Below are 15,146 nucleotides of genomic sequence, written 5' to 3'. Positions count from 1 at the left end.
CCCTTAGGAAGGTGCTCTCAGCCACATGCAGGGATCTTAAATGGGTTTTTTCTGATGTCCACTTCTCAAACTGGATGGGTCAAAACCAAAGGCTAGCTCTACTCAAGTTCATGGCCAGATTCATGTTCCATTTTCATGGATTTTCTGAAGGATCACTGCCACAATGACCATTCTGCTTCCTCTCAAGGATTCCTTTCCCCCTCCAAAGGCTTCAGACACACTTGCAGATCCTTGTTCATATGTTCTTCCTCCTCCCACTGTGTCCTCTTTCCCTGCACCATCTTCAGGTCATGCTCAACCTGTAGCAGCTTTGGTGGGGACAGTTCCTGTACCTCATGCCAAGCCTGGGGCTCTTCACTGCCACCCATTTGCTGGAAGTCTTTGTAGGCTGCCCGGTGAGATGTCAACACTTTCACCTCAAGTTAAACAGAAAAAAGCAGTCAGAGACTACAGCTTATCTCTGTCAGTCAAGAGTCATTGACTGTGAGAAAAGAGAAAGAACAGATTTACAAGGGGTACAGACAGTTTGTTTCAATCCTCCCTCTGGGTCACCATGTTCCCCTGTAAAAACACCTCAAGAAACAAGGAGAGCGGGAACAGGCCACCAGGAATCAATTTGGATGACTGATGGCCAAAAGGCCGAAGGACAAGTCGCACTGCCAGGGCAGCAGGTGAGATTCAGCACACCAGGAAATCCTTCAGAGTGAGTGTGATACACACTACAGCAGGATGGCACTCAGAGGCATCACCTCACTCCCTGCAGCTCTGCACTGGAAAGGCAAGAAGGGCAGAAACCACCAGTTTGGTGACTGCGGTGGCTATCCCTCTTTCACTCACTTGCTCTTGTAGAGCCTGAGGGAGAGGATGAAGCTTTTCTCTGATGATTTTAATTTCTTCTTCCTGCCTCTTCTCCTTTGCTTTCATCTTACTGTGAACTTTCTGAAACTCCGTGTCCAGCTGTTCCTTCAAGTTCTGTAAAATACAAGAGAGTGGATCTTTCATGAGTGGAGTGGCTGCCACTCTTTCACTCACCTGGTTTTGTTGATCGTCCCTCTACTAACAGAGATTCATGTCCTCTTGAATTCTTCTCATGTCTTCCTTGTTCCACTTCTTCACGTCCACGATGGCACTCTGAGCTCCGGGCAGCTCTGCTTGTGACTCTGCCTTAATGTTCTGTACACACAAATGCAGGGCAAGTGACTGGGAGCTGCCATCAGGCTCAGCTTTTTCCTCTTGCAGCTTCAAAATCACATTTATTCAGGTACTTCTTTCTGCTGCCCTACCCACCTTGCTTCCAGTGTAACCCTCCTGTCCCAGTGCTGACTTTGGCAGATTCCAAGGCTCTGTGCTTTCAGTGCCTCCGTTTTATGCCCTCTTCCTGCCCTTCCCTCTGACACCTGGTGAGTCAGGCTTACCTGGCCTTTCTCCTGTGGCTCTTTCACCTGCTGCCTGAGCTGCTCTTCCTGCTCTCGGGCTGGGAGCAGCTCTCCCCGAGTCTGCCATGGCATCTCTGACAAAGCAGGCTGCTCCTGCTCTTGTTCTGGAAGGACCTGCACAGAAAGCAAGAGAAGATGGGTTTCAACTTTCCATATAACATTTGTGGGCCAAGGCTCAAGGACTGATGGGCTCACACGTTCCCAAAGCACTGCAGTGCTGCAGCTCTCCTGGGTCATTCTCTGCCCGTGGGGAGGCACAGATGCCAAAGTGACCCTGGCACTGCAATCAGGGGCTGAAGCTTCAACAGCCTCTGAGGCAGCTGACAGGGAAGCTGTGGCATTTCTCAAGGGTCTGCTGAGGACTTCCCTCTGCTTCTTCCATGCTCTGTTTGTCTTTCAGTAGTGACTGACACCCCACCCTGTCCCACAGCTCCATCCGGGCTCTGCAGGTGGCTTCCTGGGTGAGCTCAGCCCTTGTGAGAGACACTTCTGGAGTTCATGTTCTCTTCACCACCTAAAATATGGAATTCTTCCACCTCTCTGGGACAGGCAGAACATTAAAGCATTAACTGGGGGCTTCAAGAAGAAGAGGCTGGAGGAGGAAACCATGTCTGAGGGGAAAAAAACACCACATCTGGAGGAGGAAACACCTCTGCCTGAATTAGTCAATGGAGTATGTCTTTAATATTCTCCTGAAAGGGATGCTTTAGGTGAACTTTGCACCTCCAACTGCTTTGGACCAGAGCCAAGAAGATTCAATTATGTAAATGTTACATAGATAGATAGATACATACATACATACATAGAGAGACAGACAGATCTCACTCTTATAATCTCTTGTTACTATAATTTCCATTCCTGCACACATCAACACTTGGTAGCCATTGCCCCAGTCAGCAGCAATCCTGAGACTGCTCTCCTGATCCTTCAATAAACCACACTCTCAGGGAATTTAGAGCATTTAGATCCTTATGGAATACAATCAGATCCAGAGCATTGCACTGGGAACTGCACTCTTGCAGCATCTGTGCTTGGCCAAGTGCTTCTCATGGACTTGACCACACTGACAGTGCTAAAGGGGCTGTAAGCAGAAATAAAGCCCAGCCCCACCCACCTCCTCTGATCTCTGGGGACCAGCTGGAATGCAAGGGCATTGATTTCCTGCTCAATTCCCAAACACCACACCTACTGGTTCCCTGGGTTGCAAAAAGACACAGGGACTGTTAATAGGAAAGCAAAGGGCAAGGGCCTGTTGACTGGCCTGGCACCAGAACAGCTCCCTGTCCCAAACAATGTGTCATGCAAAAATACTGCATCCTCCAGAAAGGCCCCCTTACACAAGAAAAAGCAAGGAGAATCTTTACAAGTGCAGGAAAAGGACAGAAAAGATGGAGGAAAATCGACTTGCATAGATAAAAGACAAGAAAATGAACAAGACTTCTCCTCCTACCAAAGGAACAAAGACAGGAGAGCCACAGATGCCAGAGAAAAATACACTTGGAAAAAGTGAGGGGATATTTGCTGAGGAAACAGCCCTGGTGGTGAGCACTGTCCCATATGGATCTATGGAAGTGTGCCTGAAGGTCCCTCAGGAGACTCCCGTTGTCCAGGCTGAAGCTTCCTCACCACCTCCTCCTTGGCCTTGTGCTCCACAGCCTTCCCCAGCTCCCATGTCCTTCCCTGCACACGCTCCAGCCCCTCAAGGACTTTCTGCTTCACAGGGGCCCACAAGTGGACACAGCACTCCCAGCTCTGGCCGCAGCGCTGCCCAGCCCAGGGGGACGGTCACTGCCCTGCTCCTGCTGCCCCACTGCTGCTGACACAGGCCACGATGCCCTCAGCCTTCTTGGCTACCTGGCCAGGCGCTGGCCACCTTCAGCTGCTCTTGACTGGCACCCCTGGGTCCTTTGGCCCACGCAGGTGCCCAGCCACAAAGTTGCCCGTTTGATTTCAAATACAGCATCTCCGGTTCAGAGACATCCTGCCTCTTCTCAGCAACACAAGACAGCAGTCAAGGACTTGCAGCTCCACCCCTACCCTAGGCCCTAATGCCAGTTCCAAAATCTGCAGGCTTCGTTGCAAAAGGCATCCACAGGAAATTGCTGCTTCTGCTTTTTGCCGCAAAGAAACCTTCCCAATGAGGCACTTGTTTTCGTTAGCCACACCTGACAAGAATGGCACCTCACAGATTCCTGGACAGCACAATCATCTCCTTGAAGCTTAGCAAAAGTCAAAAGACAATGTACAAGAGAAGAACTATTGCAGAGAACTGCAGATCACTTCCACAAGCCAAACACACATTTCCACAAAGGGAAAACAAACAAACCAAGCCCTGCCACTTGCAGCACTACATCCTGTGCCTTTGGCCACAGCACTGCAGAAGCCCAGAGACAGAACTTCCCTGAACTGAGCAGCCAGAAGCTCAGCCAGAACCCCCAGCTCTTCAGTGCCTCAAGGTGACAGCTCCAGAGGCAATTTTTAGCTGGAGGTCACTACCTGCTGGAAATCGCTGGCTCCTGGCAGGACTCCAGCACTCAGCATCCTCAGCCAAGCAGCAGCAAGAGCTGACTGGTCAGAAACTTGCAGCTCTGCCTTGCACTAAAGACAACACCACTCACAACTGGCACTTACTGGCTCTGAAGTGTCAGGCTCTGCTGTGAACCCTGATGGAGCCTCGTGGTCAAACTCCTCCATTTCGTCCTCTTTGGCTTCTTCAGGAGGAGAGGGAGCCAAGGTAGACACTGCTCCTGTCTCTGTCATCTGTGGCAAGAGAGAATTATTAGGGACAGGCCGTTACCTATAATTTATAACCTTCTATATTCTCACATCTACCACCATTTCTTCCAAGGAAAATTGGGAAACTTTAATTGCAATTGGATTCAAATGCACTCTTATGGTTCAAGATTGGCTAATCCACCTGTAATGCAAATTGTACTGAAATAAATATTCCACCCTCCCTACTATCAGGTAGCAATGATCTCTTTGTAACTTACTTTTTAATTCTTGAAAGCTCTGAAATGCAAAAGCAAAACTTGCAGCTCTGCCTTGCACTAAAGACAGCACCACCCATAACTGGCACTTACTGGCTCAGAAGATTCAGGCTCTGGTGTGATCACTGATGGAGCCTCGTGGTCATACTGCTCAATTTGCTCTTCTTCATCTTCTCCAGGAGCTGAAGGAGCTGGGGCAGACACTGATGCTCATTTTGTGCTCTGGGACAAGAGAAAAGCATGTGGGACAAGCCATTACCTATCATGTATAACCTCCTTCCTTCTCATATCTACCTCCATATCGTCCAAGGACAAATCATAAAATTGCAGAGTAAAAGGATATTAAAAGAATTCTAAGCCACACAGATCAAATTAAAACAGGCCAATTCAACAGAATTGCATATGGATATGTAGCTGATATTCCTCCCTGGCTGCCATCAGCAAGCTACGTTGTCTCTGCAATGCAGAGTTTTAGCTTTTGAAAGCTCTGAAATGGAAAAGAAAGAGACAGCTGTGCTTTTGCTATTGCTGCTGCAGACATGAAAAACTACAACTGGATCTGAATCTCATCCAGTGCTGGAAAAGGGCAGGAAACGTGCAGAAGCATCTTTGCTTGTTGGAAAATGAGAAAATCAACAGGAATTTTCCTCTACTAAACCAGCAAAACAAAAATGCAGCCAGCAACAAGCAGGGAGTGTCACTGACACCAGCGTCTAAAGCACTGGGATGCAGTGAAAGCATGTTTGGCAGGGGAACAGCTCCGGTGGTGAGCACTGTCACGTATGGAACCATGGAAGTGTGCCTGAAGGTCCCTCATGAGCCTCCCATTGTCCAGGCTGAAGCTTCCTCAGCACCTCCTCCTTGGCCTTGTGCTCCACAGCCTTCCCCAGCTCCCGTGTCCTTCTCTGCACACGCTCCAGCCCCTCCCGGGTTTTCTGCTTCAGATGGGCCCAAAAGTGTTTACGTATATAAAAAGGTAAAAATCTTTCTAAAGTGTATGATGGCTTTAGAATGTACACATAATTTTGAGAAATGTTGGGAAATTTTAAAATAATAAGTAAATTCTGGATCATAAAATCAGGATCTAAATCATTAAGGAAAATTTAAACATTTAGAAAGCTCAGACTGCAAGTTGCTATAGTACCAAACACCTAATGAACCAAGCTGAGACTTCTTTCAGCAAAAAGATCAGAAGTGTGTCTAGAAACCAAGACAGATTTCTCTCAGAGCTCAGTTGCTACAACAATAACCTGCCTAGTTCAGAACATGATGTCGCAACATCTGATTAGAAAAAAAATAGGATTATATCTTTTGGAAAAAAAGAGATTTTAAGTTTTTAAATGAACAGATTTTAGCCATGCCAGTCTCTTATGGGAGGGATAATAGTAGGCCTATGTATTAATCACTCTCACATTATAACTGTTGTTGTTTGACACGAAAAAATAATTTTCTCAGAAGGAAGAGGTCAATTTGGATATTGACCAATTGAAGGTGGACACGCCTCTGAGAACACAGAGGGGTTAAAAGCAGAATTCCCAGGAGAACTGGCTCTCTTTGGTTCCGGTCAGCGTGCAGTGCAGGACTCTGCCCTGCCCGGCCGTGGCTGGGTGGGGAGGGCAAGGTCCATGGCCTGGCTGAGGTGGGCTCAAGGGTGGAGGGACTGGAACTGGGCTGGCCCCTGCAGATGGAAGGGTGGAGAAATCTGGGATGTCTCCATTCCCCCCAGAGTCTCTCTCTCAAGAGAGACAGAGAAAGAGACAGCGGTGGTTTTATCAGCATCAGCAGTACGCCGCAGGAAAGGAGAAGAGCGAGGGGCCGCAAGGTGCCCAGCTGCCTGTGGGAGCCGGAGCCTGGGCATCGAGCCAGCCCTGGGAGTCGGGACTTTTAACCCTTCCTTGAGAAATGAAAGCTTGCTGAAATTTCACTCCTCCTCGGTTTGAAAGAGAGCAAGAGAGACAGCTTGGACCCTGGGATGTTAGAAGGAGAAATTTGAGGTGGGAGGAGATGAGGAGTGGTTTTTTTGGCTGGACTTTTCCTTGTTGGCCATAGACTGAACCGATTTTTCTCTTCCAAGAGAGACTGTATTTTAGGAGGATGCCAGTGAGCCAAGAGACCGGCTTCAGCTGGGAAAAGACAGAAGTGGAGCAAACAGAGAAGAGTTAGGGGGTTTGTGGTGGTGTTCCCTGTCCTCAAAGAAGGAGAAGAGAAGAAGATCTCTGTTCTTGGACCCTCGGCCCCAAGGGAAAATGGGGGGGACTGTGGTCCCAAAAAATGAAAAACGGAATTGTTGTTTTTCCCCCTCTTGGCAGGCATCCTTGAAAGGAAAAATCCTAAAAGCACTCTGTCCATCCATGCATTGGTGGTGAGAGCACTGTGCATGGAAAGGAGAAGGGTCACCATGGCAAACTTCTTCTCCGGGCAGTGCCATGTGTGACATGGAAACACAGGATGTGGCAGTGTGTTTCTTGGGGGGTCTGTGGCACAGAGGAGACTCCTGTCCCCCTTGATGGACTGAATATCGATTGTCTGCAGGGTGGAAACCTGATTGGGGTCCAGATTGTGTCTCACTGTGGTTTGTTGGAGTTGGGTGGTAGGAGAAAGAATACTTTGCATGGCTTTCATTTTGATCTTTGTGTGGGTTTTTTTCCTCTTTTTTTTTTTCCCCTTTTATAGTAGTAGCTTAATAAAGTTTTTTTCTTGTTATTAACCTTTGGCCTGCTTTGCTCTGTTCTCGATTGCATTACAGCATTCAATTTAAAGATTGAATTTTCATGGCAGAACTGGCATTGTGCCAGTGTCAAACCATGACAATAACATTAAAGAGTGAAATCAAACTTTGAAAGAAAGCAGAATTAACTCTCTTTATTCTTAATTATGTGTTAAAAAGTATTTTGTTACTCTTACAAACTCATGCCAGCTGATTGTCGCATTGTGGCAAGACTGATTTTAACTAATTCACAATTTATGTTATGAGAACTCCAGCAGAAGATATTTATTAAGGTTTTAAGGGAAAAATATGTTCGTAGTACATATGAAAAATTTTCAGAAGCTAAGTTGTCTAGCAAACTGCCATATGATAAACGAGAAACAGAAACTTTTTTCCTAGGTCAGTGCTGAGAGATACTAAACAAGCTGCAAGAAAAACTTTCATTTCTGTCAAATCAACAGGTACTCCTCTTCAAGCATATTCGACCATGACACAAAGAACAAATGAATCATATGGTACATTTTTAGATAAGTTAACACAAACTGTTGAAAGATAACGCCCTGATAAAGCAGCTCATTCTTATATTCTCCAAAACCTAGCATTTGTAAATGCAAATGATGATTGCAAAAAATTATTTCTACATTACCCAAACAGCCTCCAACTGTTACTCAAATGCTTTCAACTTACAGTAAAATGAGCACTCCACAGTATCTTGCTACAGTACAAGCTAATGCCTTTAGAGAGCAAATTACTAAATCTCATGATTCACTAAAGAACAAAGTTTAAAAAGCAACTGAAGAACAAATAAAACTTTTTTTAAAAACTCTTGCTGCTGTTCAATGAAATTCTACTAAAAAGTCGTGCTTCAGATGTGAGAAGCCTAGTCATGTGATAAAGACTTACCCAATAATAAAATCTGAAGAATACATTCTGCTAGTCCTCAATATCAAAAAGGGAAACATTATGCAAGAAATTGTCATTCTAAATTTGATATAGATAGTAATCACCTACCATTAAACTCCAAGCAAAGCGCGACCCACCACGCGGTGAAACAAGCAATAGCAACTCAGAATCCAGGGAATTTTGCCCCCTTAGCCTTAACTAGGAGACCTCAAAGGCAAACACAAGATCTACCTTTACCACCAGTACCACAAGATGTTCCTTCTTATTACCTCCAAGGACAAAACTGGAGTTAGCAAACTCAAAATTAACATGGTTTTTAAAAAATTTCTGTTATGAATGTATACCTACAGGTCTGATTAAGAAATCACAACAAAGACAAGAATTTTTAATTATTACAGGTTAAGACAACAATACAAGTCCTGGACTATAAATTTTTCCAGTTATCATTTCAGTAAACTACAATGAAGAGCTAATAGTTTTAGCTCTTCCCCTCAAAGCCCCAACAGTAATTCAACCTAATACGCCTCTTGCTTTTACAATGGCTTTACCTACAGACATACTCAAACAAAATGTATCTCAACAAAATGCTTTGTTAACCAATCAAACGGTGTACCAAGGTGTTCCAGATGTGATTTCTACTCCAATGCTAGATGTCTTCTAAGTAGAACATACTTAGAAGTATGTTTTAAACCAACCAGAACTGACTTGTGCCCTAACTCATTGTGGTAGAGTAATTTATGTTACAGGCATACCAGATACGGTGCAGGTGTCTCTGTAATTTCTCTCCTGTTTTAGCCCAGTAGCTAACACTTAATATCACCTATGAGAACACTCACAAGGATCAGAAGAACTACTGTTTGTTTACAAAGTGAATCCATGATTACTATTACAAGTCCTGAAAGGAAGATAGCTGCTGTACGTGCCTTTCTATCAAGAATTCCTAGAAACTGGCCTCTCGTCATCATCGCTAGAAAAGACTGTTTCTTCAACATGCCTCTTCATCCTGAAGATGGCCCAAGATTTGCCTGCTCAGTTCCAGTCATCAATCAAAGAAAGCCAATGCAAAGATATCACTAGGAATCTTTACCAATGAAGGGATGAAGACTTCTCTAACAATTTAACAATATTTTGTCACACAAGTACTGTGCCCAACTTGACAGAAGCATCCACAATCCACAATTCTACACTACATAGATGATCTACTCCTTGCAGCACCAACATAGACAAAGATGAAACAAACTCGTGACAGTACTGTCACTGAAATCCAAAAGACTGAACTAGAATTTCTACATCTAAGATACAAGAAATCCCACTCTAAAAATATCTAAGATAAAAGATAACAAAACAATTTCACCACAAAGATACAACTTCAAGTCAACATCAACACTTTGCAAGATTTACAGCAACTTTTAAGAGAAATTAACTAGATCAAACCTATTTTGAAAATTACCAACAACAAACTTGCTCCACTTTTTGATCTACTGAGAGAAAACTGTGACATTAAATCTCCCAAGATTTTAACACCTGAAGCTCAACTCACCATAAATAGTCACAAAAACTTTCCAAAGAAGACAAGCCCATCATTATGCTCCCAAGTAACCTTTCTTCTTGACTGCTTTGAGACAGAAGCTACAACTTTATAGCCTCGTTTTTCAATGAGCTCCATCTGAGAAAGATCCATTACTAATAGCAGAATAAGTTTTTCTTCCCTACAAGTCTCCAAAGACAATTTCTACAACCCTAGAGATAATAGCACAAATTGTAATTAAGGTCAAAGCAAGAATATTAACCGTAACAGGCAAAGATTTTACAGTTCTATATTTACCTTTAAATAAAGATTATTTCGATTAGGCATGACAAAATTCAGATGATTTACAAAATGCATTCTTAAATTTCTCAAGTGTTTGTGCTATTCATTATCCAAGTCACAAATTATTACAAACAAAATTGAGTTTCAAAAAAAACCCCTTGCTAAGTGAAGGGCCTTTAAGTAAGACAATGCTCTTCATCAAGAAAAACACATAAATCAGTAATTTCAATCAAACAACAAAAAATTAATCAAATATTCAAATAGTCAAAAGTTCTCCTCAAGTAGTTAAACTAGCTGCTGTTGTTAAAGCTTTTCAGCTATTTTCAAAGCCTTTCAATTTAATTACAGATTCTAGCTCTGTTACTAATGTAGGTAAAAATATAGTTTTAAAAAATATCAGTAATAATAATTTATATTGTTAGCTTTCATATCTTCATAAAAATTTACAACACAGAACTAACCTATGTTTTATTTCTCATATTAAAACCCATTCATCTTTACCAAGATGTTTAGCAAAAAGAAATACAAGAACAAAAAAATTGACCATAGTTATCTCAAACACATTAGCAAACTTTTTTAGCATGCAAAATTGAGTCATACCTTTTCCATCAATATACACAAGCACTTGTACAGACGTTTTGTATCTCTAAATCCCAAGCTAAAGCTGTCATTAACAGTTACCCTGATTGTCAGCTTGTGCAAACCCCTGTTTCTACAAGAAATGTTCATCCACAAAATTTATAAAGTCTACAATTATAACAAACATCACTAAATACCCTTCTTTGGAGAGATTTAAAAATATTCATGTTGCAGTAGATTCACTATCACGTACAGTTTTTACCTCTATCCACACAAGAGAACAAGTAATTGTACCTATCAACATTTTTTACAAACATTTACTTCATTAAGTGTACCACAATAGCCCCACATATCTATCTCAAAAAGTAACAGCATTCCTAATAAATTAAAATGTTCATCACTCCTTCAGAATTCCCCACTCCCCCACAAATCAAACAACTGTTAAAAAGACACATCACACATTAAAACACATTTAGATCAACAGAAGAGGGGAGCAGAAGTAATACCACAGATAAAATTGAGTAAAGCTTTATATGTTTATAATTCTTTAAACAGTTCTTTTGCAGAACCAGATCCACCAATTCTTAAGCATTTTACAAATAACACACAAACAAAACTAAAAAAAAAAATCCTCCTGTTTTAATTAAGACCATAAACAAGACAAATTAAAAGTCCTTTCCAATTAATAACTTAAAGCAAAGAGTATACTTGTATTTCTACAAGCACTAGAAAAGCAAAGTGAATTCCAATAAAGAACGTCAAACCATACAACACACCAAAACACACTAACAAACCCAAATACAAAAGAAAAATTACAAATAATTCACAAAACCTCACCAAAAACAATTAAAGTCAGTCACAAATTTAACCTTTAAATTGAAACCTTAAAAAAGTCAAAATTTATCAGAACCTAATACAGATACTAAATCTAACTTTATCCAACATTAAGAGTGGTTTAACTTAGAATTATAGAGCTTAAAACAAACAAAAACAAAAGTACCTTCATATAAAAAGTTTATAACTTTTTTCCTACATGAATAAATATATGCAGTAGTAAAGCTATGTAACACAAAGTAATAAGTGACAAGTCAAAAATAGTTTATTTAAAAAGAGAGGGGGAATTGTAGGAATATATAAAAGGTAAAAGACTTTAGGAAGTGCAAAAAGGACCCAGAAAGTAGACATAAAGCTGAAAAAGGCTGGGAAATTTCAAAATGTTCTCATGGGAAGCTAGGAAAATACATTTATATTTATCATAAGGAGCAAGAAAGAACAAGAACTTAGTGATAGTTGGAGATGTCAAAAGTCCTAGATATATGCTTTGCAAAAATAGAAAAAGTTTCAATCTTACATAATGAATTACCCTATACCGTTTAGGGTTCATAGAAGTTCTTCTGTTAATGTTAAACCCACATGGGTCCTTTTCTTATTGGTTAGGGTATAATGACTCTGCACCTTTTCTTTTATGGTATTGGTTCAAAGAATATGTAGAAAAAGGCTTTGCATAAACTGCCATCTTGCCTTTGATCTAGATTTGCATGGATGTTCGTTTCTCTGTGTCTCTGGCTATTTGCTTGGATGATACAGACATAATAAATGCCAAGTCTGCAACCAGTCCGGGTCCCATCCTGTTTTGTGAGACGCAGAGCGACCGGGCAGAAAGTGGACACAGCACTCCCAGCTCTGGCCGCAGCGCTGCCCAGCCCAGGGGGACGGTCACTGCCCTGCTCCTGCTGCCCCACTGCTGCTGACACAGGCCACGATGCCCTCGGCCTTCTTGGCTACCTGGCCAGGCGCTGGCCACCTTCAGCTGCTCTTGACCGGCACCCCGGGCTCCTTTAGCCCACACAGCTGCCCAGCCACAAAATTGCCCGTTTGACTGCAAATACCGCATTAAATTGTCCTTCTACTTCTACAACCACATCTTCTAAGGAAGTATCATGAAGTTTGATAGGGATAGGAATCTAAGTTGCTGTCACTTCATTAAAATGGGCTTATTTAACTCTGCAGGAAGTTGCTCTCTCCTAAGTATTCATCCCTGTCTAGTGTCATCAAGCAATGTCCTCTCTGCAAAACTGAGTTTGTAGGTCTTCAAAGCTCTGAGGTGGAAATTAGGAAAGATCCAGCTATGCCTTTGTATTTGTTGTGGAATGCCTGAAAATGGATTTTCTTTCAGCCTGCGTGCCTGGCCCTCTACAGCCTACTGGTTCTGGCAAGTGTTGCCTTTAACATCCCTCTAAAAAACTCGCTTTCACGGCCAAATTCCTTCTGCACCTTGCAGAGGTCTTTGATGGCTTTTTGTGGAATGGGGGAGCACTGTGCGAGGGGCCTGCCCCCCTGCCGTGGGGTGAAGGTGACAGGGGCAGCAGAGAAGGCAGGCAGGGAATGGGGCAGGCCAGAGTTCCCACGCTCCCCCCCGCCGCCCTGACGTGACCCCAAGGCGTGGGAACCGGGGGAGGAGGAGGAGGCAGAGTCAGGGCCAGGGGGAGTGGCTGATGGAAAACTCCCCCAGAGGCGGAGCTGGGGGACGAGATGTTAAATAATTCAACAGGGGAGGTGACTGAGGTGGGTGGAGGAGAGAAGTGGGAGGGACAATCTGGGGAGTGGAAGGGGTTTCGGGAAGAGGCTGGAAAGGGATTGTGGAAAGAAGGAACACATGTGGAGGGAAAAGCCATGCGGTCCCTGCCATCTTATGTCCTTTGAGAAGAGGGGAAACCATTTTGTGAACTGTGGGATAAGGGGTTGGGAACAGAATCAGGGAGACTAAAGCTTACAGAATGTCTATGGGATGGGACTGTACATTGCAGGGAAACAGGGGAACTGGGAGAGTCCAGAGCAGTGCCAGCACTGTCCTGGTAAGGGTCCCGAGGATTCTCAGAGGGGCCAGAGTCTGCCTGTGGACATAGCCAGAAGGCCTAAGAATCCCCCGTTTTTGGAAAGAGGGAGAGGAGAGAGGGGTAGGATTTTTAGAACTGGGGTTTGGTTTGTCAGCCCATGGCTGTGGCAGAGCTTCATAATTGTTTTTAATAATATCCCTAATATGCAGTGCCAAGTAATTAAATCTGGACAAGGAAGGATCCCTCTGATTGAGGATTTCCCTTCCAACCTGATCCCAGAAGGGGACTTGGTATAATATGGTTGCAGAAGTATCTGGGAAGCTCTGTGACACCCACCGGACAAACCTTTGAACATCTGATTTTTTAAACTTTTTATCCCCCCTAACTAGGATGCCCACAACTTGGGAATACAGTCTCCTCTGTGGCAGGGTCAGCTTTGCACCCATGCTGACAGATTTTAAGGTGTGCCACAAAGTCTACAGCCAGGAGAATTACAACAAAAAAGGAAAGACCACCCTGAACAACCTAGACCACCTGGCCTTCAAGCTCCCCACACCCCGGGAAAGGGAGCTATAACAAAATAATGTGGGGTCTTTCCCCGACACCCAGGGAGCAAGAAACCCGCCCCCCCCCCCCCCCCCCCAAAGAGGGAATCCCTCCCCCCAACCCTGGGGAGAAAATGAAAACCCTTAAAAAAAGCAGGAATCTAAGCCCCAAGGACCCCCTCACTCACCAGCAAAAAGGGTCCGGGCACGTCCAGGCAGAAACGAAAAATCCAGGCTGCAGACACGCCCAAGGGGGCACCGACTCCGGTGGTGCCGGCCGGAGCTGCCGGTGCCTTCCCCGGGAGCGCTGCCCACTAAAACGTGGGTCTGCTCCCACCGGGGTAATTTGACGGCCAAAAGGATAAATCCACGGGTCTCCTGGACTCCGAGGGTCCTTCTCCGTGGGGTCAGGCTCTCTTCTGGCTCCCGGTGGGCGCCAAATTGCCGCTTCCCCGCCCCAGACCCCTGTCCTCAGCCCCGGCTAGCTCTCCTGCGGGGCGAGTAGGGCGAGTGAAGCACCCTCCGCTGTACCCGGCGGGGCTTTGGAGAGTGCTTGGTGGGTCCTGGGGTCGCTGCTGATTCCAACGGCGAGGAAATGAGGAGAGGCACTTGTTGGGGGCAAAAACCCGATGTTTATTGAGGTCCTGTGGACCCAACAGCACCGGAGGGGACCAGCCAACATATGCAACTCGGAGGTGCTGGCAACAGGTTCCACAGGGAGAGGGAGGGGGGCCGATCAGCCAGTGGGGAACAGTCAGGAGTGACTCTGTGGGGATTGACATCTGGGGGATCCAGTGAGGGATGGACAGGGTAGAGGTCCCAGGACCTCATCCAATCACTCGGTGCCCTGGATGGAAGTTTCCAGAGATAGGGGAAGGGGCACCGAGTGACAGACAAGGCACTTGGGAGGGGGCAGGGGACTGACTCGGCACCTTCCAGGGAAACTGACACTTGGGAAAAAGCGGGAAAACTCAGGGAGAAACCAATACAGTATGGGGGCACATTGGAACAAACCATGACCAAACCTATTGCAAGGGGGAGGGGAAACAGGACTATGGGAGGATATATTACAATAACATCACTATGCATTTTTACATCCACATAGTATCTACCCCCTAATTGTGAGAGCCAACTGTTACATGACTCATCTATAACACACAGAACCAGGAGAGAAGGCACTGTTGGCATAACAGCTGAAACAATTCCTAACAAATCTCCCACATATTTGCATGTTTATTGGATATGCCCAAGGCTCCTGATGATGTACGTCTCTGATTTTATTGCCCTTTGGAAGCAGTCAAACTGGCAGTGTCTGCCCACCAACACCAGCTGCTCTGAG

Source organism: Lonchura striata, chromosome Z (assembly GCF_046129695.1).
Source record: "Lonchura striata isolate bLonStr1 chromosome Z, bLonStr1.mat, whole genome shotgun sequence".
Lineage (NCBI taxonomy): Eukaryota > Metazoa > Chordata > Aves > Passeriformes > Estrildidae > Lonchura > Lonchura striata.
This window is presented reverse-complemented; position numbering follows the sequence as displayed.